This window comes from Corylus avellana, chromosome 5 (assembly GCF_965113065.1).
Source record: "Corylus avellana chromosome 5, dhCorAvel1.hap1.2, whole genome shotgun sequence".
In the NCBI taxonomy this organism is placed as follows: domain Eukaryota; kingdom Viridiplantae; phylum Streptophyta; class Magnoliopsida; order Fagales; family Betulaceae; genus Corylus; species Corylus avellana.
Window position 1 is genome coordinate 3442387 of NC_142494.1, and position 25971 is coordinate 3468357.

The window sequence follows — 25971 nt, forward strand, 5'->3', positions numbered from 1 at the left end:
TTTAGTGTATTTCTTTAATTACATCGTTTCAATTTTTGGTTTATTTTTAAAAAATAAACACATACATTTAATTTTAATTATAACATCTATATAATCTAAATTTGCAAAACCTAAACAAAATTAAAGTCCAAATTTAAATTCATTTGTTATACATGGGGACCATAGATAAAATAGATCTAGCTATCTAGCTAGATTATTTGTTGCAATTTTTTTTTAATTTTTTTACGACATTTACATAATATAAATTTGTAAGACCTAAATGAATTTTTTATATATGGGGAACCTAGATAAAATAGATTTAGCTAGCTATGTTATTTGTTGTTGTTGTTGTTATTGTTTTTTTTTTGTTATGATAACGTGCATTTGCAAAACCTATACAAAATTTAGGTCTAAATCTAAACGCAAAAACCTGCACAAAAAAACCTAAACCTACACAAAATTTAGGTCTAAATTAATCTAAATACAAAAAAACCTACTTTCAAAAAATGTACGTACGTAATTTTGCATGCATGCATGTATCAAAATTGCATGTATGCAAATACATTAAACAATATTCTTACCATACAAAACATATATCTCAAACAAATAAATGAATTAGCTAACATGCAAAATTAATTTGCTAATATAACTATATCAATAATATATAATAATACACACTGTAAATTATATATTTATATAATTTATTTATTTATATAATATATAAATAAATAAATCAATTAATATATATATATATATATATATATAGACTTTATGCAATAACACACTATATATATATATACCTGATCTGGAGAGGCTGAAGAATCGCCAGAGGGAGAGCTCGTGATGGCCGGAGGGAGGAGCGGTGGTGATGACGGCTGGTGAAAGAGATAAACACTGAGAGCTAGAGAGAGGGTGAGAGAGAGAATGCCCGGTCATTAGCGAGCTAGCTAGTGAGAGAGAGAACGTGGGTGAGAGAATGCGTGTGACTGTGACGGGGACGGAGATACGATTGGCAGTGAAAAAAAAGTGGTGGAGGGGACGGGGCTGTGGCGCGCACGGGGGAGAAAGAAAGAGAGGGAAGGAAAAAGAAAGAAGAAAAAAAGAAGATGAAGGAGCTGAACCCAGGTTGGATTCGCGCCTTCCTAAGGTATGCTTCTTGACTGTCAGCACAGGACACGTCAAGAAGTTCTTGACGTGCCACATGCGGACACGTCCAAAACTTCATGTGGCACGTCAAGAATTGCAAGATAAATTTTTAAATTTTAATTTATATCATTTTTTTTCTCTTATATCATTTTTTTCTCTTATATAACACATTATACATACAATATAGTTAAAACTAATTAGAGAGTAAATAAATTAATATTCTAGATGTACAGATAATAAAATTCGTTTTTTCGTGAGGCTAGGCTCAATAATCCACTCACTAATGAACACATATTTTGTGTTGGTCGAGTTCATGTAGGGTTTGCAGATCTTATGAAATAAATGTATTATCTATGTCCTATTTTTTAAAAATTAATATGGCTATCATATTAATATTAGTAGAATGATTTATGCATGATAATATTGAGTAATGCTTGGCGCAATGGAAAAATCCAGAGGAAATCCGGAGTTGCCTACGTGGCTATAGTTAAATGAACTACAGTTAGGTTTTTTTATTATTTTGTTTTTTAATGAAAAGATACTCAGAAGACGCTCTCTCTCCTTCCCTCCCTCCCCCGCTCCCAATCGCTCTCTCTCTCTCTCTCTCTCTCTCTCTCTTTCTTTCCCTCTTTGAGCTCTCTCTCTCTCTCTCTCTCTCTCTCTTTCCCTCTTTGAGGTCTCTCTCTCAGACGGTGACGGTGACGATGAAATTCACCGTCGTCGGTTGACTGGGTTCGAAAACGAAGGTGGGTTTGGGTTCGACGGAGGTTTTGCTCGGTGAGCTTATCTTCTCTTTTAATTGTTGAAGTTACCATATTATTTTGCTTTTTTTAAATGAACGAAAAATTGGTGGTTGAAATGAGTTGGGTTGATTTTCTGTGGGTTTTGTTTTGATCTTTTCTTTGATTTTTTATAAGAACTGGATGGGTTTTCTTTGGGTTGTTTGCTAAATCGAAAATGGGTATGAAATTTTAGTTAGTTATGGTTTGCTTTTTCCTTTGTATTTCGGTTGAGCACCGATTGGGCATGGGGAGAAACTTTCTGTTCTTTCTGCCATGGCCGAATGGGCAAGTTTGGGGGCTGGGTTTCTTTTGCTCCACTAGTTCGATTTTGCTTCACTGAATTGGTTGGAAAATCTTGGTCCAAGGGAAGAAATTTTGCTTCCTATTCAGTTCATAGAAAAAATCAAAGGAAAGATCAAAACAAACCCACAGAAAATCAACCCAACTTACTTCAGCCACCAAGTTTTTTCCCCATGTGAATGCAAGAAAATGGGTTTTTCCTTTATATGAAGATTAGATTTTTCTTTATTTATGATTTAATTGCCTAAATGGGTTTGCTTTGGTTTTTGTTTTGATTTGGGTTTGGATTTGTTTGTTTATCTACAATTAGTGGTTGTTTTGTTTGATTTCGAAAATGGGTAAGAATTTTAGGGCTTTTAAGTTATGATTTTGCAATGAAATTTGATTTTTTGGTAAGTGTTCTCCCCGTCTTTAGTTTACTGAAGTGAAGTTTCCCATTAATTCTCCTTTGGATCAATTCTTTCTCCATTCCCTTTAGTTTCAAGCATCTGTGTCTATTATATATAAATGTTACTACACCACTGTGAGCAGGTGTTTGCAGTTTGCTTAACGTGAAGTTTTACAAAAAAAAAAAAAAAAAAAAGCACTTATTTTGCTAGAGGTAGAAGAGATGGATACAATCTGGAGGTAGAAGAGATGGAAGTATTGACACACCGTGGTTACTGGAGAGGCAACCCAAAGCAATAGCAAAGGAGAAGACAATTACTATGTACCTAATTGTCTTTTACCTTCCTTGTTTGTATTTTTAGGTTATTCCTTCATTCTAACAGGAAAACTTTACATTCAAAGGAGTGATTCTTTTCCATGTTGAAACTTGTAACATGTAGATGTAGTTCTCATATAGATATGTTAATTGGATATTTTGATGCAACACGTTGATATTTGGTCCTTGGTGCATTGAAGTACAATGTCTTGTGCGGATATAGTAATTTTGACTTTTTTTGCATCTTGATTCCACCGATTGATATCCATTGCACAAAAGCATTGACAAATGAATGTGATTTATTTGTGCTTAGAGCCTTATCACTAAAATTATCACTTCGCATTTAAGGAAGTGTGATTCAAGTGACTCAAAATATAATCTTGGCTGTGTTTATAAATGATGTCTTGGGTGTGTTTTCCAAGTTGAAGTGGGATCAAAGGTAGAGCTTCACAACCGACTCAACTGAGACAAGCTGTATCAACAGATCCGATTGACATTTCCCATTTGAAAATTCTAATTTGTAAGGATTATGAGGATTGAGTTATAGGTGACTTATTTTGCTGCTTGTATCTCAGCAAACTTGTAGAGGGAATGGAACCTTTGTTGCAAAAGTCTATGCCGAAATTCAATATAATATTATGCTCTGAATTTAACTAAAAATCAAGTCAATAATGAATTTGAAACGTGCACTTCATACATTAATGGGAATTGGCATGCATCAGATTACAAAGATTGGCATTTCAAGCAATAAGTCAATAACAACACAATGAAGAGATTCATTAGCAAGTTGTTGGGCATGTTGTATATGGATGAAATTTGGATCAAGAATTGACCTCCATTCCACTACAAATATGACCTCTCAATAAGGAGTAATGATCTAGGTTACGCGGCGTGCGTGAACAGTAACGCACGCCGCTGACGTGGCACATGCCACGTCGTAACCTCTGGTTTTTTTTTTTTTTTTTTTTTTTTAAAAAAAATATCAAAACAAAACACGAATTCGTCCAGGCATTTCCCCCCACCCAAAAAATTTTCCCCCAAACCCATTTTCCCTCCACCCCATTCTCCCTCCACCCAATTTCTCTCTCCACCGGCGCCGACGCCGGCTCTGGTATCCCACTGAAACCGGCGCCGTGATCTGCTCTCCCCCACCGTCGACCGAGCCTAGAGAGAGAGACACGATCGTCTTCCCCCCACCCCAAAAAATTTCCCCCCAAAACCCATTTTCCCTCCACGGCTCCACCCCATTCTCCCTCCACCGAAAACTCTCTCCACCGGCGCCGGCTCCGTGATCCCACTGAAACCGGCGCCGTGATCTCCTCTCCCCCACCGTCGACCGACCCCTTTCCTTTCTCCATTTTTCCTCCCCAACCCCTTTTCTCCACTATGCGTCCTCTCCTCTCCCCTCCCCACCGTCACCGCCGCCGATGACCACCTCCACTGCCCTCCATCAGCTCCGGCCGGAACCCATTCCCCCACGAGAGGCAGCTTTTCAGCTCTTCTCCCAAAACCCTAATTTTTCTGAAACCCAAAATGCTCCCCACTCCGACATCTTCATCACTGCCTACGACTACTACCTCCACTACCACAATGGAACTAACAATGGGCTCCACAAACGCCTGGAAGGCCACCGACACAGTTCGTTCTGCAAGCCGCAGCTCGACAGATACGGCCCTTCATCCACCTGCTGCTACCCCCAGTCGTGGCCAATCCCTTTCGGTCACTCCTCCATCAGTTGCTGCCCCAAATTGTGGTAAGCTGACACTCCGCAAAATTTTTCACTTTGAACACTAATCCTCATAAATTGTAATTGTAATTGTAATGGGTGGGTTGAGTTTAATGTGCTGGAAATGCAGAATTTACTTTGCTTTTTATGGACCTTGTCTGAAAGTTTGTTTTGTTGATGATATGTTGCAGATTTTTTGTGGTTTGTTTATGGTTTTTAGGATAATATGTTTCCTCTGTAAGGGTGTTGCTGCAGATTTTATATGTGGCTTGTTTGAGGATAGGGTATTTTTCCTCTGTTTTGTTGGTTTTTGTTTCTGATTTTATGCTATTGTTTAGCCGTAAGGGTTTGGTTTAACTGTTTTGGGCTGTTCGCTAGAGGTTTTCTGCTGTTTGTTGTTTTTTGGACTCCTGAATTTGGCTGTTTTCAGTCTGTTAATCAGGCTTGTATTAGTTGTTGATATGTTCTTGGTTTGTTTGTTAATGAAGTTGCTTATTCAAATTAATTGTATATTTATTGTTAGACTTACTTGAATCTGTTGAAAACTTTGATTTATTTGATGTGGTGCAAGTTACTGAGATGAGAATAAATTTATATTAAATCTTATTATTGGTCATTGGACGGAGGCCTAGGGGTTTATTTTTCGAAATTGGTTTAAATTTGTAGTGTCATGAAAGTTTTATAGCTATTTTTATAAGTCAATATTGAAATCATGCTAAAACCAGCCAAATTACTTTCATGAAAAAAATCCAGAAAGACATTAATCACCCCTCCAATATACTAAACAACGCAGCACATGACATGCATAAGCTATATAACTAGAGAAATCAGCCTAAACCCTTCAAAGCTAGTGACACTACAAAGGACAATCAAGATTGGGTAAATAAAACTTAAACCTAAAATGGCACATGTAACACTTCCATTATTGTCAACGTTTATATAGTGAGAGACAGAAGGTGGGGGTTGTTTTTCTACTTATGTTAAAAGGGCCTTACTCTATGTTTCTATAGAGATAGAAAGTGGAGTTTCCATATGTTTGTTTTATTCATTACTTTCGGGATAACGTGTTTGATAGTAAAGTATTTCTTTGGGACCGTAGGATTTCAATTTTTCTATTCTAAATTCTTAATACTGTCAACATGATGATTATCTTTCAGAGACAATGGGCAACTGTGACGAAGAAAGATTTCACAACTTGTTGGAAATGTTTCTTCCAATAGCAGTGGCTGCAGCATTAAGCAATGAGCGTTGCATGGAGGTCATACATGGTTTGCGCATGTTAATGCTGAAACACGGAGGCTCAAGCTTTGAATCCAGTCAACCTTCCTTTGACTGCAAATGTGCTGCATTCTTTACACGTAATGAAGGTAGTGTGGCAACTCAAAGGAAGGTGCGACTATCAAAAAGGAAGGTGCTTATAGTTAAAAGGATTGTGGAACAAGCAAAAAAGAAAAAAACGGAATAAATTCCTTGCGAAACAGAAGAGAAGAAAAAAATCAGGTTTCTCATTATTTTTCTTTCTTTACGTGTGCTTAATTATGCTTATTAAAATTGGTTTTGCATCCACAAAAATTTCATGCATATTGTAACACATTTGGTACTTTATTTAATTGAAGACCTGTGAATCAATAGAAGAAGAAGGAATGAATACAAGTGAAGTTCCATTGAATTCGACAACTTGTATTCATCACGGTCGGGAAATTGGAACTGAAGATAGTGTAATGGCTCAGGTACACAATAAATTGTAGAAGCTCTATTGCCTTTGATTTATACATTTGTAAGTGTAAAAACTATTAAATGCTTGTAGGGTTCACAAGAAATCACAAAGCTTATTGCAGCTGGGACGGAGAAGTTGGCATTATCACCTGATGGTGGTGGCACTTTTGATTGTGTAATGTTTTGCTTATAAGAACCTAGATTTTTTGTGTCTCTCTCCTAGTCTCAATATATATATATTTTTTTGTCCATTGTGAAAAGAAATTATTTACTTGCTTGTCTCCCTTATTTTTTTTAAAGCTTTTTATAATTTAGGCAAGTTTGTTTAATTTGCTAACTTATAAATTTGTTTTGTTGCAGGATACAAGTTTCAACCTCTTCAACTAGGCGATTGAACATGCTGTTTTGTTTCTTTTTGAAAGCACTACTCTTTTTTGTTCAACTAGTGCTTTTAGTAGATGATACTACCTTTTGAGTATGTAGTTGTCTAATGGTAGTATACAGTTTTTGTAGTATCAATTAGTTGGAATGGTGTATAGTTTTTGTAAGTATGGAATAGTTGGAATGGTGTATGGTTTTTGTAAGTACTGAACTTGTGGAATGATTTTTGTATGGTTTTATTAAGCATTGAATAGATGGATGCCACTTTCGACTACAAGAGGTACGTATCTATTTACCGTTCCTACCATGTATTTCCAAATCAATTATTGCAGTTATTTAGCATGTTTTGTGCTTTTTCATTTTTATATTGTTAAGGGTTAAGTGTTTTAAATTCTTGTAGGGATCTCATGAATGATGGAACATGTTGGAAGGTCTTGGAGCTTGGGGGTAGTGTTGTTAAAAGGGTGATGAATGAAGATTGATGGGTTTTTGCAGTTTTGGGGTTTGAATTTGATTTTAGCAGGATGTCATTGTGGCTGACCCATCGTCAAAAGTTGTTCTTTTCTTTCTTTTGGTGACGTTAAAAAAGGACTAGGTAATCAATATTGCTAACAGTCTTGGCCAATGGGATTTGCTTCGACTGTTTCATTTCTGTGTAGTAGAAGTGATTTGTCATCTTAAACAACAAAAGGAAAAAATAGCTTCTTTCTGTGGATTTGTTCTTGTGCAACATCTTTGAACTTAAATTAGTTAGGTTGTGAAAATTTTAATCTAAAGGAAGTTTTTTGACCAAAAGATTGATAGTGGATATGTATGAGAATTTAGTTGTTATTTTTTATTTTTTATAATTAACTAAAGGTCAGATGCGAAGTTAAATGTCTTGGGCTCTGAATGCTAAATAGTTCTTTGCAGATAGCTATAATCATTCACTGTCTCATTCTAACTTTTTTTAGTTTTTGTTATTTTTTCTCTTTATGCTAGGGAAATCATTGGCTTCTCCTCTCTTGACCTTTGGTTCTGCAACACCCTTCTGCTTTTCCGCTGTGAGTACCAAACTACCAATTCATACATACCTCTGTTGAATAGGTGAAACTGAAATGAATTCAACTATGACCTCTTTAGCCTATATAAGAAGCTGATCCTACTTCAAAATGTAATCAATTTAGTAGATTGGAATCATTTCCATGTGTCATATATGTGCATGAGGAACAAAAGCTTTCAATCATATGTAATTTGGTTTGGACGTTGAGTGACCTATGCCAAAATGTGCATGGCTTTAAGCTTTGGTTAGTCTTGGCTGGCCCTTCTCTTCCCTATCATTATCTTCTTTTCCATGTTGTTTCTGGTTGGCTTTGTAGCAGTTTTCGCCACGAATTCACAAATTAGCATCCCAATTTTCGTGCCCTCTCAATGCAAGATAGTCTCCAGCAGTGAGTGTTCTAAAAATGTATTTTTTTTTTTTTTTTGGTTTTGGTGCTTTGAATGCTTAGAAAATGCATGTTAGCAAAAGAAAATGTAATTTGTGCCTGATTTGACTTACATTTGGTTTGATGGGATGTAATTATGAACCATTTAATTTCCCTTAATTTTCTCGCGAACCAAACATAGGTTTAGCTGGTAGTGCTGAACAGCTGAAGGCCCATATGTGAAAATATTGCTTTTAATAGTGTGCTGAATTATGAGAACTATTAAACTATGTTTTTGACAATGTCATCAAAAGTTGAAACATCGGTGAACTTGTCAGATAATGAGAAATAGGGAAAGAGTTTAGTTACATGTTTTTGAAACAAAGCATGATACAGTTGCACTGCTGTTACAGTGATATAAAGTTCTGTCGTGGTTTTGTTGAACCCTTTTCTGATGACTGAGAGGAGGTTCTCCACCATATATCATACTGTGTTAAGTTGGGTTTTTGGGAAGGTTAACACAAGCCGTCTATTTGGAATTAGCTATGGAAACTATGTCAAATTGTTAATCTTGAAAAACAACTATAGTTGTAGGACGTTTGTTGTTCTTTGTTGTGGTTTCTTATGCAACTCTTAAAGTTTCAGTAGACTTTTGATGTGGTGGTCATGTGCTGTCTTACGAAGTAAAGTGTAGCAGATGAACTTTATGTCTGTTGTATGTTTCCTGTTATTGTTTTTTATTCTCTTTAAACCATTCTTGTGTTTGCGACTACCTCATTCTTTCTTCTTGATGATTGATGCACTTGCTCCATTTTCTCAAACCGCTGATGCTTTGCAACTAATTTTATTGGACATTTCACATGTCATGGCTTATCTTAAACTGATTTTTCAGGATGTAGATCTAAGATGAGACCTTAAGGATTGGACATGGGAACTGTGATACTTCACATTTGAACTTTTTGATTTATACAACACTACTTTTTAATTCCATTGTCTCCACCCCGTAGATCTAAGATTAGATCTTAGGATTGGACGTGGAAACTGTGACACTATACATATGAACTTTTTGATATTTGCAGCACTAATTTTGATTAATGAGAGATCAGTGATTTTCCACCTTGTTGAAGAGGATCAAAGATAATATTGAAAAACAGAATTTCAGTTAATGCATTTAAATTTACCATAATCAATCTGTTATGAAAATATGAACTCTGATTAGGTAAACACATGCGATATAGTTTATATCCATTTTGTTTAATTTTATTGTTTTGAGAATGTCATTACCTGTTACACTTTTGCTCTGTGTAAGTTTCATTTGATCAAGTATTTCATCTCATTTCAAAATTCTAAGCATCATGTGAGCTGTAATAAAGTATAATTTGCTTGAAGGTGTGGATCTTAGGTCCGCTAAGGCCTGTGAACTTGGACTGTTCAATTATAAAGCCAAGCATGTGTTTTACCCCCTTGAGAGAAGTAAGTTTCGGTGCCGTTATGACTACTATTGGGCTTCAATATTCAAGGTAACAGTAATGCATCCCCAAAGTGCCTTTTTTCTGTAATATTCTTCTTTTTAAGCATCATTTTACCAAGTAGGCACTGAAAGTAGCAACTATGAATTCATGTTCATAGTATTATGATTTACTTGAACTGGTTCTATATTCTATGTTTTGGACATTTTAGCTGAGTACCAATAGTGAGGCATTCTTAAAAGCCAACATATTTTTCTTAAGTAATGACTCTCGAGTTGTTTTCACTTAGCAGATTCCCATTATTTTGTGTATTGAATCGAAAAAAATCTATACTAATGTGTGAGGTTCTCAAATAATGTTAAATTTGGTAAGGGATGGTATAATAGTTTGTCTTTGGCATGATGTGTAGTGCAGGAGGTGGCATTGGAGAAGTTATCTCTCGATATGTTTTTCTTGGCTGAGATTAGGATGTTTCTGTTGCCTCATATTTATGTATTTTGGGACAAGGGGGCAAATATTGGAATCTATGCTTCGATGTAGCTTTTCAGTATTGGGAGTCAGAATCAATGGATTCTTTGTTGTAGTTGCTGCATTTTAATTATCCTTTTGGGTTGTGTGAGAATAGATTGTGGAGGCTGGCTGCCAAAGTGAGGTTTTTTGTATGTCTAATTATGGTTTATTGAGAGGCCATTGCTATGTTTCCTTGGAAGAGTATATGGGGTGTTAAAATGCCTGAGAAAGTTGCATTCTCTATTTTGCAAACAGCCCAGTGAAAATTTTTGATAGTTGATTGAGAAAGAGAGGGAAGAATATCCCCTAGACACTACTGGAGGGAGGGGGATGGGGCGTGGCCCTCCTAAAATTCTTGGAAACAAAAAAAGTGTTGAGACTTTTAGTTCAAAGCCTTAACACTCTAGTGGTTGGCCCTGAAAAAAATCGCAAAATATATATATGGTGAATTTTGAGCTCACAAATAATTCTCCAATGTTGTCATTCTTTTTGTATCACACACTCTCTTGACTGCTGCATTAAGATTTTTATGTCTATCTTTATATTGGTACATACATGCACTTGGACTGGACGTATGCATAAATGCATAAGTTTATGAACATAGGTAAACTACATTAGTCTAATCTGAAATTTTCTTTGTAACATTGCAGGTAGAATACAAAGATCATTCTTCTGGTCAGATACAACTTGCTTTTGCAGAAGCTCCAAGTGAAGCACTTCCTCTTAATTGTAGGCCTAATTTTGGTGCTGCATGGTTGACCAAAGATAAATTCAAGGTAGTGGTTGCAAAGCTTCTAGTCTGAGTCACGATGTGGTATAGGCTTGAACTTAATATTAATTTGTTACTAGTTTTAGCCGGATGTTATATATTTATATATATTTATATATGGTCATTTGCTTTGCATTTTCTTTTTTCCTTTTACCCAAATAGATCCAGAAAGTAGCAATTATTTAGCCCTTCTTCATATATAATCTGGTTTTGCATTACCAGTTTGATTTTTGTACATCTTATGCAAAAAAGTTATTCTGCTACATTGGCTTCGACTGTAGGCCATGAGCACCTGACTTTCTCTTCTGTTTCCTACTTCCAAACAAGGTCATCCAGTGGAAGATCTTCAGTATTCGACTGGCATACTTTCTTTGTGAAGCAAAATTCACCGAACCAATGCAACCTGTCACTTGTCCTAGAGGGTTTTTCTTTTTGCTTATAGATCTACTTTCCATACCATATGGTTTCAGCATGCTCTGTTTTTTGGTTGAAATTGGTTCTGTTGTCTTTGAAATGTTCTGCAATTGAAGGCTCCTTTTCAAGGACATGAGCTCTTGTTCAAGATTCTGAATTCTCAAGCTTGTCGACTCATATTCATTTCTTGAGAACTCAGGACTAATGTCTTTTTGTAACAAAAAGCTCAAGGGTCTTCTGCCTGGCTGTGCTCCTTCTGTATATGGACTTTCTCCTAGATTCTGGCTTTTGGAGTTTGGATACCTAGAGCTCGAGAGGCTTCCAGAGAACTCTCCACAGTGTGCATACGTAAACGAGTCTGAGCAATCTCTGGAAGCCTGGTGTGTGCTAAGTTGCTGAGCAAAAAGTGCCTAGACAATCAAAGGTAGAGGCATCAACTCATTTTGAACAGTGTCAATACATGCCTCTTGAGATAATTTTTGACAGTTGAGATACTTGCATACTGCTCCCTTCTCTTCTTGTGGTATACTTGGGTGTGCCTGAAGAATAGAAATGTATAGGTCAGAGTAGATTAGAGTAAGGTGTAAGTTTGCATTGGTCCAATACAAGAACAGTCTGTTCCTCACTGACCAGATTTTTTATTTGGCAGTATGAGAAGAGAGATTGAGGCTAGGTCGGCTGAGTTTATAACCTAAGAATCAAGCTTTACTCAATCTTTTTCTTGTATTCATACATGTTATGAGTTGTTAAAGACTTCATATTTTTTTGTTGTTTTTCAGTGTAATCTAAAAGTTTCAAAATTTTGTTTCAATTGCTAGGTTAATTCACGAAATGTATCAGTCAGTGGCTGCAGGATATTCATCTAAGCATAAATCAGCAAGCTGCCTTTGACATGTGTTTGATTTGAAATTGATCCAATCAAATGAAGTTACATCTTGGCCAAATGCTGGAGTTGTGAAAGCTTACCTGGAGGAAGGTGTTCATTGCTCTGTAGAGTTGATCATGGCTGTGTCTGCAGGAGTTCGGTACTCTTTCAACGAGTTCCATGAATCTTTCAGGCCCCATGTCTGGATCAGGCACTATATGGGAGAGATATACATCCCATAATTCTGCAACAACTGAGATTCTTGCTGAAGGAGTATGGTTTGTGTCCAAGTTAGATGAAACATATGTTGAAATTATGCTCTCCATTGTGACCAACTCGATGCCAGAAGAAATCGAACCCGTTCCCATTTTTGGGAGGATAAAATCTTCCACTTGAGCAAATTGCAACATAGATGCAATCTGATCCTGCAACTTGACCTTATGATCACTTCTCAAACCAACTTCAAGGGATCTAGAAAGCAATGCAAAGTAAAACCCAACAGGAATCAGTCTACCAGCTTTCCCCCCCATGGGCAGCAGGTCAAGTATCCCTTGAAGGATTGCTGCAACTTTGCTATTTGTGTCATCATCTCGAATTTTCTCAGCAGAGTTCTCCCAAAATTGGCGTGTCTTCTTGGAGACTACCCATTTGTTTGCATAGAAAACAATGATGGGACTTACATATTTTTCTTTCATACCTTGTCTTCTCAGAGATCCTATTATTCTTTTGAAGAATTCAAATGGTAAAGCAATCAGATCCTTGATCCAGAGGTCCTGGCTCACTATCTCCTTCACTGTATGTGATTTGGTGGCTTATCACCAAATCTGAAACTTCTAGTTTGTGCTTCATACTTTGATGTGCTAGTTTATTCAGAGTTGTTTTACTTTTGAAGAGTTATTCTAAAAAAATCTATTTCGTCGTAAAAAAAAAGTATGCGTCTAGTTTATTTTCTGCTTATTTTGATTGTGGTGATTTTATCTTTATTAATTAAATGGCGTAATAATTTGTTTGGTACACTTAATTGTTAAACTTGGGGTTAGAATCATATTTTTCAATTTGATTATATTTCTTGCCTATGAAATCTTAAAATTTGATCAACAATTTCTTATTACAGGCTGATCTTGCCACTGATAAGCCAAATATTGTTCTGTTCAATGTGAACTTCTCTAATGGTCTTCCACAAGATATGTTCAGAGGAGTTAGGTCCATCAATTTCTTTCCTAAAAAATGGGCAATACATGCACTCGATGTTGGGTTCGGTTTTAACTGTCTACTAGTTTATATGGTTTTCTCTGTGTACAAAAGGGATTATCTTACTATACTAAAGCTAATGTTGAAGTTGACTTGATTTGTAAGTCCAAATGTATTAAATGAGAATGTCTGTAACAGCTCATTTGATCTAAAGATCCTTTTTTTTTTTTTTTTCAATCGGTATCAGTTCAGAGCTCTTTCAAACTTGAATATTCAAACACTAGAGAAATGGAAAATTATCTTCTCCAGTTAAAGGGCTTCAGAAGACCCGTGAAAACAAAGAAAATAAAGCACAATCATCATTCATAAAAGTTAAGAGGATTTTGGAAATGCTTGTTCCAAAATATGCATTTGTACATACACTTCTCATACAAGAAAGAGCAACGAGAAAATATTTTATCTAATAAAAAAGAAATATTTACTTCCATTCTCTTACGCATGGCTTGTTCGTCTCCATATAAAAAAGTACGTTACACAACCATTTTGCAACTATGTTTTTTTATAAATTTAATAGTAGATTTGCCAAAAAAGAAAAGAGACAATGTACAAGAAATCATTTTGTTCAAATATTGAAAATACTTGTTAGACGATAATTACCAAATAATTTTAAAATATGGTCCCTAGTCCCTGCTACTAAAACACTTTCCAAAACAAATCACAAAATACTTCAATATATATATATATATATATATATATATATATATATAATGCCTACTCTATGGTGGACGTGGTGGTTACAAAACAAGATATAGAAACCACCACCTATGAAGTGACACCTACAATAAACTCAATTTTTTTCAACCATTTTTGTTTGTTTCTTTTTATCTTTCTTTAAATTCTACTCAATTTTTTACTTGCTCAAAACTTTCAAATGTAAACCCACCTGATACACCTCTTAATTTCACCTTTACAAAAACTCTTTTCAAAACACAACCGAAAACACTATTCAAACAAATTATTAAGCACACCCACTACTTTTTTTTTTTTTTTTTAAAAAAAAAAAAATGAATAAAGGGAAGCTGAACAAGAAGACCTTAAACCTGGTTCAAACATAGCAATATATAAAAGAAGAATAAAATGATAATCACGAAAGGAAATGTACTCTAACAACAATAAGAGAATCACATCTGATTGTGTAAGAAAAATTTCAAATACATAGTCTAATAAACCACTCAAAAGCGTAAAACAACCGTTTTTCATTTGTCTCTAGGGATGCCACTATGGAACCGATGACTTCATGAAGCACAAGAGGCTGCTCCTTTCAGGAAGAGGATTCAACAAAAATAGGCAATAAGAAAGGAAGCATACAGCTGGCCATACTGCCCATGCGGCTTGAAAGACGAGTCTCTTTTTATTTTTTTATTTTTTTTTGGGTCGCCTTTCCAATTTTTTTCCCTTCTCTGTTAATGAATTGTTACAATTGTCCAGACGATCGCGCAAGGATGTGATCTGTGGAATCCCCAATACTCTTGGCTGCATCCAGGATACATGCTTTGTTCCCTCAACTTGATCAATTAGGCCCTCGATCAGATGAACCTGCAATAAAATTCTCCCAGTGGTTTGTATTCAATCAAAAGTTGTTCCACAAAAATTATGTAGTTGGTGAGGGAACAAAGTTTACTTCTTTGATGCAAATGGTGTGAATAAGTTTTTTTGCAATCCCCAGATAATTTAATGAGAAACATATAATGTTAAAAGTGATTAAACAAAAGAACTGATGTTGCAGGAAACATGCCAAGTAGGAAAGTCGCAAAGGTAGTAAAGATTCACAAAGCATTTAAAGATCAATTACTCTTCATTAATATTTCAAGGGCATGGGGACTTACAGAAAGGCTCTTCATAAGAAGACGCTCCACCTCCTCGATAGAAAGTTTTGTGCGCTCTACAATGATACTCAAAGGTATAGTTCGATCATCAGATGACCGGCTGCAAGGAAACATGTAGCAGTTAATCAATTATGCCAATTGTATCGGGAAAGACTTGTTCCTCTGGCACAAATCAAAGGTAGAACCCAAAAAAAAAAAAAAAAAAAAAGGACAAATGCTAAACTTGAAAATAATTTCCATCAAGCAGAGAATATTTATCTTTTCCACCAGCTTTTTCTCATTCTCAACTAATGCTGGTTGAGCCCTCAGAGCAGCATTGTGCACATGACATAGTTCCTGATAACGAACTAAATCACCAGAGTTGAATGCCTGAAGAATATAGTAGAGCCACTCAACCTTAGTTCCTAGAAGACTCTTAATCTGCAGAAAGTAAAAGATGTCACCACCCATCATAGGAGGCTGCTAAAAAGAAGCATCTAAAAATTTAGTAAGAGAAAAGACTCAGTATCGAAAAGCGAATTCATGTCACATCAAGAAACTCTTTCAAATGATCCAATACTCTTTAAAAACCTACACAAATATTTTGATTTTCGATAAAGTCATTAAACAAGCCTTTTCTTTTCATTCAATTTCTCAGCAACCAAACAAGAAATGCAATAAAGACCAGTCACCATGAGACATCAATCTGTAATAACCCAACCCAAGCATCTCTACAAAACCTCGTATCTTCAACAACCCATGAGCCCATTACGAAATGAGCTTAGACCATTGCAAGTCCTCCCTTGACCATCCGAACTACTTAAAATTTGCAATAAATAAGTAGAGAGTACAAGGTATCTAAACATTGAGACAGTGCTAAAGCTAGTAGGTAGATGTGCCCAATTAGCATCCAAACCCACAACTAATCCCACACCAACCGGTGTAGAACTCTCTAAACATTCTCCATGTGATTCTTGGAAAGGATGACAAAAAGAAACCAAATATGCTAGAACTGATAACAGAGTGACCTTTTCCAATTTATCTTTTTTGAAGCAATTATAAACAAGCTTGATTCAAAGCACAAAAACAAGAAAAACAAGCCCAAACACAAAATCAGCATTAACAATATTACACCAGAAAAATCTACATGCATGTACAAAACCTACAGCAAGTTGAATAATGCACCAATAATCTTAAATAAATGAAATTAAATTAAAAATTACAGCAAGTTGAACAGCCCCTGAAGAGAAATATAAGAGAAAACTAAAGGAATTGAGAGTGAAAGTGCTTAAAAATTTGTTTGAAATCTCAGCACCCAGAAATAATCTCCACTCAAATCAGCTTTTCAATTCCTAAAGACCCAAAAAGATGATAATATTACTTCACGCTCACCATTTCTCTTCCCCCATTTTCCAGAACAAGCTCAAAGAGAGAGGACGAGAAATCAAACTCACCAAAACAAGCGCAACAAGAGAAAATCGGAGAAATTCAATACTTTGCCCCAAACTCTACGAAATGAGAAATGAAGTCTGAACTGGGACTACTGAATCGTAATTGTGAAGTTTTTGTTTTGTAACTGGATTTCGTAATGGGCTCATGGCCCGGTGGGGGAGAATGGGTTTGGGAAAAATTTAGGGGGCAAATGAAATGTGTGGTAGGAGGGAATGCTTTTGGGGAAAGCGCCGGAGCTGATGGAGGGCAGTGGAGGTGGTCGTCGGGGGGGGGGGGGGGGGGGGGGGGGGAGGATTCAGTTCACAAGAAGAGTAGTAAGAACATTACCATGGCAGTCAAACAAGTTTAGATATGCCACATCCTGAAGCATGGACTAGCGATTGTGTAGATGTAGTATCCCATCTGGAGGATCGAGGACTGCTACTTCAGGATGTTTTTGCCAGTATTCCTTCAAAAGGGAAAAGGAAAAACAAATGAGAGAAAAATAAGCCCCACTTTACTGGCACAACAAATCTAAACAGTTATAATAATAATAATAATTTATAATAGCAACAAAATTACTGAATTTAATTATTAATTGCAAGGAATTGATCATATTCCAGCCACTGGTAGTCAATAAGACAAATTTAATGCCCAAAAAATGTTAATACCTATACCACCCAAAAATGTTAATACCCATGCCCCCAAAAAAAAAAAAAAAAAAAAAAAAAAAAATTGGCATATATAGTATATTCAAAGGAATATACTAGTGTGCCCTATTATGAAGATTTAGCTTGAAAAATACTGAACTTAAACCAGTTATACTAAATTTAAAGTCAGGGAGAACATTTTCTCAACAGATCTAGAACCAAAATGGATAAAATATTTCTGTCCAGGTTCCTGGAGAATGATTGAGGGTATTTTGATCTGCGTTTCAAACAAATTTCAGGACAAGAATAGCAAAATTTTGAGCAAAACATTACAATTCTGTAAGACTCAGTCAGCCCTGTATTCAATGTTCATGGTCTCCAAGATTCTACAGCAGCAAGAGGAAGGTCAAGGTAATAAGCCATCTTGAAACAGTCAATGAAACAGCTTTTGTATTAGTTATTTAGTTGGAAAGGAGCATATACAGAAATTTATTCAATGCTCGCTCTACTCATGTTAGGTAAGCAATGAAGTATCTTGCCTCCTCTACTTATATCTTTTAAATGGTCAACAGATCCTGCATGGTGCCCATAATTTTACGATGGACCCTAAATGAAGAGATTCTTGTCAAATTAGACAAGACTCCAAAAAAAAAGAAACCAAAAAATTGAACTTGAGAATAATTATGTGAACTGACACTCTAATAAGAGTTGGTGTGACAAGATTCTCTCTCTGCTATTTTTCACTTGTTGCCGACATCCTTTATAGATATTTTCAGTGAAAATTTTGGATCAAAGGCCTTAGCAATTGTTTGCTACAAATGTGAGCTATTATTTGAGACATCCATTCTCAAGCCATTTGGGATATCAGTTGCTATGTCCCTGATAAGCAAGCCCCTTTCAAGGAGAGATAAAATGGCTACTCCGTTTCAAAAGTATTTTATCATCCTCCAAAGCCAAATTTAGTCTTCAACCTGAGCACTTTAACTGATCCACTTTTCTTTTTTTCATTTCCTAGTCACTTGTTTCATGAATACAACTGGCACTGCTAGAGAAATAGGATTGTGGAAAAGGACACCTAAACGATATATAGACGTCTTCATTCGCTATGGAAAAATGGCTAAAGGCACTTCTCATTCCCTAAAAGCCTTGATGGATTAATGGTCCGTATTTAGAGAATAGAAAACAACACATTCTTAAGCTTAGGTATACAGGCCAAGCACAATTTTAAGAATGTGATCAGGTTGAAAAAGCATAGAGATGTGTAAATATTGTCATCAGCTAAAGATAATCATGGTATCTAATTCCAAATTGCACAAGTGATCTGTCAGACAAGAAAAAAGCGCCTACAAACCATATGTCTTCAGAAGGAGAAAGAAACAAAATGCAGAGAATCAGCATTGGAACTAAGTACAGCGTCACAAACCTACAGCTTCTAAGATGAGGTTGTGTCTAATTTGAGTTGTCAAGGGTGTCTAGCAAAACTAAACTGTCAACCACATTTATTTTTATGAACAGACCATTCATAATAATTCTAGTAACAGTATGGCTAATTTTATCAAGCAAGGGTGATCGCCATATGGGTAGAAAATCTTCCACACGGTTCACCTATTCAACTATATTCAAATCTAGAAATTGACTGATACAACAAGAGCCAAGGCAATACCTAATCACACCAATAGAAAGTCCACATTATCATTTTTTTTTTCTTTTCAAAACAGAGAAGAAAAAGAAAAGCATTTTCTTATGAATAGAAAGAAAACCCTTCTAGGTTAAGAGGTTCCCCTAAACTCAATCCAGACAGCAGATCAGACAGAATGTTATCACAATGGACCATCCTATAAGATCATAAACCACAGACCTCAGAAAGTCCCTCTAGATAGAATGCCAGAATCTTTGGAAAAAGGACAAACGGGCGCATATGAGACAGTTATACCACGAGTGACTTGATTATACTATTGAACAATTGCAGATAACTTCTCTTTGGATTGAATAATGAAACGCACTGCTTGAAAAGGATAACGCAAACCCGAAACAGCTTGTGGCTTTTTTTTCTTTTTTTTTTGTTCTTTTAAAAAAATAGATTCGTAATAAACTCAAATCTATCTTCAACAACTCAATCACCAAGAAACCTGAATACATAAAGATGCATAAGCATAAAATCAAGCATGAAATTCTAACATTATTCTCTGTAATGCTGAAGCCAAGACAAGTACATGTTATGCATGTAAGCCTACTATTAAATATCATATAATTCCATTAGACTATTAAGGTAAAGGAAGGAAATAGAAAGAGTGTCAAGATATCCTTTAACAGACATGTCAATTTAATGAACAACACATTTCAGCAGCCGCTGAGCCATGTTTACTCAATTTTTACTTTGTGAAATTTTAATTATTGCGTATAGGAACTTCGAGGATTGAGTTAGCTATCTTGCTTACTAAGTCAAAATATTCAAATTGCACATTTAATTGACTGGAAAAATGAATATTATGACCAAAAAAATTACGTTTACAAAACATCTAAGTCCAGATAAGTCAAGAATAACCTTATTAACTTCAGAAATGTAAGAAAAGCTTTGCAACCAAGCTAACCAATGCCTTAATAATTTATCTAGATTGACCACTAAAAAGTAAAATCCTCTTGGATCCATGGGCACTGACTCAACTATATGATCATGATTCATGAAGAGAAGAGAGGATTCTGCAATTTATAGCAGACAAAAATAAGCTTTAAGGGTCATAAGATCTGGTTTTCAACCAGTCACCCTCGAGTTGATAATCTCCAGCATGAACAGCCGCATCTATTTACATCATACCAAAAGCTGTATATCAAGAAACTGCAGTATCACAGGTTCAATTTCTGATACGATGCCCCAATTTAAAAAAATTTAAAATATCAGTATCAATGGGTATAGATGGACGAACCTCAATAACCTCACACCAGTCCGTTCCTGACAACTGGAAGGAACATAAGGCTTGTGAGACATTTACTTGAGCACTAAATAAGTATTATCCACATTAAAAGAAAAAAGGCAAAGCAATAGACTGGTCACCAGCTTATAGTCAAAACACCATAGACAACCAACAAAACTACAAGAAAAGCTCAACAATCAAAGAAACTTCACAAAGTTAAACAACAAGCGGAGTTCCAAAAGAAATCATCACTAACCTTATGCAAAACAACGTCGAAAGGACCTTGATCGGACAGAGGCCTCTTTAAATCAATGGGTACAAAAAATATCCCCTTATTCCTGCAGCACAAATAACATTTTATTGGTCAGAAAAAAGTCGTGAACTTCAGTCATCAAATGGATAAAAGCTCCCTTCCTCCAAAACGTACCCAACAAAGAAATTTAAATATTGTAGCTTCTACCTAGCTAAAAGAGATCACACATAATTAAGCAAACGGGACAAACCATTTCAGATCAGATAGCCATCAAAGTGTTTCCACTAACAAAAATGCCGGTGACGGTGGGGAGAGGAGAGGACGCACGGTGGAGAAAAGTGGTTGGGGAGGAAAAATGGAGAAAGGAAAGGGCTCGGTCGACGGTGGGGGAGAGCAGATCACGGCGCCGGTTTCAGTGGGATACCGGAGCCGGCGCCGGCGCCGGCGCCGGTGGAGAGAGAAATTGGGTGGAGGGAGAATGGGGTGGAGGGAAAATGGGTTTGGGGGGAAATGCTGGACGAACGTTCGTGTTTTGTTTTGATATTTTTATTTTATTTATTTATTTTTTTTAAACCAGAGGTTACGACGTGGCATGTACCACGTCAGCGGCGTGCGTTACTATTCACGCACGCCGCGTAACCCAGATCATTACTCCTCAATAAGTATTACATTTTTTTAAAAAAAAAAATGTTGCATTCACTTCTTCTAAATGCTTTAGGATTTGGCTTCTCTCTTCTTAATACTCCATATCTCTGCAAAATGTGTTGTCTTCTCTCTTCTAAGTACTTCTCTCAATATCTCTGCAAACAAGTCAATAATAGTTACAAGATAAGATCAAAGACGCAGTAGTATCAATCAATGACTTGCCAAAACACGCAGTAGTATAAGAAAATCAAAACAGAAAATAATTGAGAAACTAGGAGATATCAAATTGCAGCCACAGAAGATCTGCACATAATCAAACAACTTCTTTTACCAGGCAATAGTAACTGGACTTCTCTGCCTCGAGAAATTTCAAAGGTTTAAAGCTGGTCCTGATATTCTCCGCCGTGAAGAATCCATTGAAGACAAACCAGCTGCTCGCCCTTCATCCCCACCTGCAAGAAAGTAAGATAAGTAAGCAGCATAAACCAAAGTTCACACTAGAGAAGTATACAGCCTCTATTTAAAGCTCAAAGAATAATAAACAGAAATCAGAAAATTAAAACCCAAAGGAAACATGGAAACATGGAAAAAGGAAAGTGATTGTTTGATATCCCCCAACGGACCCAAACCTCCAGATCTAATAGAGTGGTTTGAGAGAGAGCCGGAGCCAAATCACTGGCGTCTTCTAGGCAAAACCCCCACCGAACCCAAACCATCGTCGTTATTGGAGCCAAACTGCTGGCGTCTTCAGAGCAAAACCTTCGTCGAACCCAAACCACCTTCGTTTCCGAACCCAGTCAACGGACGCTGGTGAGTTTCACTGTCACCGTTTGAGAGAAAGAGAGAGAGCTCAAGAGGGAAAGAGAGAGAGAGAGAGAGAGAGAGAGAGAGAGAGAGCCAAACCGCCGGCGCCGCGCCTTTTGAGCAAAACCTCTGTCGGACCCAAACCACTTTCGTTTATGAACCCAATGAACCGACGCCAGTGAGTTTCACCGTCACCATCACCGTCTGAGAGAGAGAGCTCAAAGAGGGAAAGAGAGAGAGAGAGAGAGAGAGCGTCTGAGAGCGAGGGAGGGAGGGAAGGAGAGATAGCGTCTTCTGTATCTTTTCTTTAAAAAACAAAATAATAAAAAAACCTAACTGAAGTTGGTTTAACTGCGTGGAGTTCCTCCATGCAGGGCGGACAGGCAGCGGAGGGCGTAAAGCAGCAGGAACGTTCACCTGTTTTGGAGAGTAAAGCCACAGAAGGAAACCCTAGAGATTCTCGCACTCCAAATAAGGTAAATAATAAAGATGCTTCTACGAATATGGAAAAGGTTCCTCTTAGCCATTCTTTTCCAAACAAAGCCAAGAAAGGAAAGAGAGAATCGACGGTAATGGCTAAGGAGGATGGAAATGGACAGGCTGTCAAACCTGCTGAAGGAAAGGGGAAGAATGTGCCTACAGCTAAGTCAGAGGGGTCCATGTTGCTTAATGGGCCTTTTGATGTTGGGTCCCCCACGTCTTTGCGCAGTATAAAAAACATTGCAAGACGGGGGGATAGGCCTAGCGTTGAGAGAGCCACACACATGGACATAGAGGAGAGGAGGGACGGGCTTAATAGCTACGGGCAATCAAACAAAGAAAAGGGGGGGCCTGGATATAAACAGAAACGGGAAAATGGTTCCGGGATGGAGGAAAAACAGAGGGAGATGGTGCTTAGCACCATAGTTTTTTCCAGCAATAACTCTTAGTTTTAGGCTGAAAAAAGTACTCTGGCAGATGATGGGGTGACTCTTGAAGAAGGGGGCGGTGAGGAAAACCATCCACCATTTCAGTCTGGGAAGGATGCCTCAAGCTCAGTTTTTAGTGATTTGGCGGTGGCTGTGAAGCAGCCTCGCCACCAGTCATGATTCTACTTAGTTGGAACTGTCGGGGGCTTGGGAACCCCTGCGCAGTTCGTGACCTTTGCCAATTGGTAAAGGAAAAGAGACCCGACATTTTGTTTCTTATTGAAATAAAATGTATAAAGAATAAAATGGAGCAAATAAAGGCCAAGTTGGGACTGTCTGGCATGTTTCTGGTGGACCCGGTTGGAAGGAGTGACGGTCTTGCAATGCTCTGGAAGGAGGAAGACATAGTCACGATAGTAAATTTCTCAAGGCGTCATATTCATGCATCTGTTCTTACACAAGAAAGGAACATAAGATGGATGTTAACGGGATTTTACGGCCACCCGGATCCAACCAAGAGACACGAAGCGTGGAATTTGCTGAAGTTCTTGAAAAACCATTCACTTAAAGCATGGTTATGTATGGGAGACTTTAATGAAATAGTTGACAACTCGGAAAAGAGGGGTGCGGCGTTGCGACGTGAAAATCAGATGGAGGAGTTCCGAAACACACTTGAGACATGCCAACTATTTGATTTGGGTTTCATTGGCCTAAAATATACCTGGACGAATGGCAGAGGTAATGAAGAGTTTACAAAGGAAAGGCTGGACAGCGCTTTAGGCAATCTGAAGTGGTGTAATACCTCCAGTGAAGCAGAGGTTCAAATCTTAGCAGCCAAATCATCAGATCATAAACCAATGCTCGTACATATGGGTGGTTATGAAAGACAGAATCATGCAAAGAGTTTTGGTTTCCGTTATGAGGCTAGATGGGCCTTAGAGAATGATTTTCAGGAGATGGTGAAGGAGGCTTGGGCTGGAGGAAATAATGAGCAAGACATCGAGATGGGCAAAGAAAGCGGTATGTCTATGTTGTGCAAAAATCTGTGTGGGTGTGCAGGGGTGTTGAGAAGCTGGAGTAAAGAAAAAGTAGGGGAGGCCGATCAATATATCAGAAACTTAACAACACAACTGCAGGTTCTCCAAACAGAGGAATGTCCTCAAAACCAAGGGGAGATTCGCAGGCTTCAAGAGGAGATAGAAAAAACTCTAGAGCAAGAAAATATAAAGTGGAAGCAACGTGCAAAAGTTAGTTGGTATACCCACGCGGATCGAAACACTTCATATTTCCATGCATGGGCCACACAACGTAGGCGTACAAACCGCATTGTCTCCATTTACGATGCATCTGGTTTGGAACGGCGGGGGCATGATGAAGTAAGTCAGACTTTTCAACAATATTTTAAAGTCCTCTACACTTCAAGTGGGCCCACGAGGACTAAGGAAAGCTTAGTAGGGATTCAGCCTAGGGTCACAGAAGATATGAATAATTGCCTTCTTCAAAACTTTTCAGCTCTTGAAGTTAAGGTGGCACTTGATCAAATGGCCCCTCTAAAATCCCCCGGGCAGGACAGTTTTTCAGCAGGTTTCTATCATAGTACTTGGCATTTGGTTGGTGAGGAGGTATGTGGAGCAGTACTTTGTTTTTTAAATAATGGTTTTTTTGATCCTGCAATAAATAAAGCATACATTGCTCTCATACCCAAAAAGAAGAAACCTACTAGCGTCGCTGATTTTAGACCCATTAGTTTATGTAATGTGGTTTATAAGCTTATTGCTAAGACTTTGGCTAACAGACTAAAGAGATTGCTGAATAATAGTATATCTCCATATCAAAGTGCATTCACACCCAGTCGACTCATCTCTGAAAATTTGCTTGTGGCCTTTGAGGCTCTCCATATCATGAACGGGAGACTCAAAGGAAACAAGGGGTTCATGGCACTTAAATTAGATATGAGTAAGGCGTATGACAAGGTGGAGTGGAACTACTTGGAGGCAATTATGGAGAAAATAGGTTTTGCCAATAGGTGGATCCAAATGGTTATGAAATGTGTCCATACTGTCACATATTCAGTATTGGTGAATGGACAACCCCATGGCCTGATTACCCCAACTAGGGGGATTAGACAATGAGATCCTCTCTCACCTTATCTCTTTATTATATGTGCTGAAGGACTTAGTTCATTGCTAAGCAAAGCTGAAGTTGATGGAGAGCTCACGGGTTTGGCGATATCTAGAGGGGGAACACGTATAAATCACTTCTTTTTTGCGGATGACAGTGTGCTTTTTTGCAGGGCTACCATTTTTGAATGGCTCAAAATCCAAGAGGTTTTACAATTATATGAGCAAGCCTCGGGACAACAATTAAACCGAAAAAAGACCTCCATATTTTTCCAGCAAAAATACCCATACGGAGACAAGGACTCACCTCATGAATGTGGCTGGCATAGGCTCTACACAATCCTATGAGAAGTACTTGGGACTCCCAGCCCTTATCGGTCGGTCACAGACAAGAGCGTTTCAAGATATACAAAGCCGAGTATGGGATAGACTTCATGGATGGAAGGAGCGATTCCTGTCACAAGCGGGAAAGGAGGTGCTTCTTAAAGCGGTTGTTCAAGCTATTCCAACATACACAATGAGCGTCTTCCAGCTTCCCAAAACCTTATGTCGAAGAATCAATTCAATGATGAGGAAATTTTGGTGGGGCCACAAAGAAAACTACTTAAAGATTGCTTGGATGTGTTGGGATAAATTGAGTCAATCAAAGGAAATGAGAGGTTTAGGCTTTCGAGACCTTGAAGTATTCAATTAAGCACTATTGGCTAAGCATGGTTGGCGAATAATCCAAAATCCGGAGCCCTTAGTTGGTAAGATTTTCCATGAATAATACTACCCGGGGAGCTCTTTTTTGGATTCAACTTTGGGTAGGAACCCTTCTTATGCTTGGCGGAGCATATGGGGAGCACGATCTATTTTAACCGAGGGGCTTATGTGGCGAGTGGGTGATGGAAAATCTATCAAGATTTGGGAAGACTGCTGGCTCCCTTCTGGCCGACTACACCCACCTAACCCTGAGGTTCCGCATAGTGTCCGGGTATGTGACTTGATTGATCAGGACAGTAGGTGGTGGAATGTACAGAAACT

The 25971-nt window shown here is 37.4% G+C and overlaps 4 long non-coding RNA genes and 1 pseudogene across 6 annotated transcripts; 2 read left to right on the forward strand and 3 right to left on the reverse strand.

Moving 5' to 3' along the window:
- The first annotated feature begins 6087 nt into the window (after positions 1-6087).
- On the forward strand, positions 6088-6494 carry LOC148585216 (uncharacterized). Its single transcript, XR_015912067.1, has 3 exons — positions 6088-6136; positions 6253-6366; positions 6444-6494. It is a non-coding gene; the product is annotated as an uncharacterized LOC148585216 (long non-coding RNA).
- Positions 6495-6987: 493 nt separating this feature from the next.
- LOC148585217 (uncharacterized) lies at positions 6988-9602 on the forward strand. Its single transcript, XR_015912208.1, has 4 exons — positions 6988-7013; positions 7134-7328; positions 7715-7776; positions 9529-9602. It is a non-coding gene; the product is annotated as an uncharacterized LOC148585217 (long non-coding RNA).
- Positions 9603-11147: 1545 nt separating this feature from the next.
- Positions 11148-13375, reverse strand: LOC132165048 (BTB/POZ domain-containing protein At5g48130 pseudogene; annotated as a pseudogene).
- Positions 13376-14495: 1120 nt separating this feature from the next.
- On the reverse strand, positions 14496-16930 carry LOC132166382 (uncharacterized). Its single transcript, XR_015912058.1, has 4 exons — positions 16677-16930; positions 15467-15663; positions 15244-15343; positions 14496-14953 (listed from the first exon to the last, which is right to left on the reverse strand). It is a non-coding gene; the product is annotated as an uncharacterized LOC132166382 (long non-coding RNA).
- Positions 16931-20226: 3296 nt separating this feature from the next.
- Positions 20227-22642, reverse strand: LOC148585218 (uncharacterized). Of its 3 annotated transcripts, XR_015912061.1 has the most exons (4): positions 22255-22642; positions 21445-21565; positions 20472-20553; positions 20227-20260 (listed from the first exon to the last, which is right to left on the reverse strand). It is a non-coding gene; the product is annotated as an uncharacterized LOC148585218 (long non-coding RNA). The 3 variants fall into 3 exon arrangements; XR_015912060.1 differs by lacking the exons at positions 21445-21565; positions 22255-22642 and adding an exon at positions 20676-20897; XR_015912059.1 differs by lacking the exons at positions 21445-21565; positions 22255-22642 and adding an exon at positions 20643-20897.
- Positions 22643-25971: the final 3329 nt, after the last annotated feature.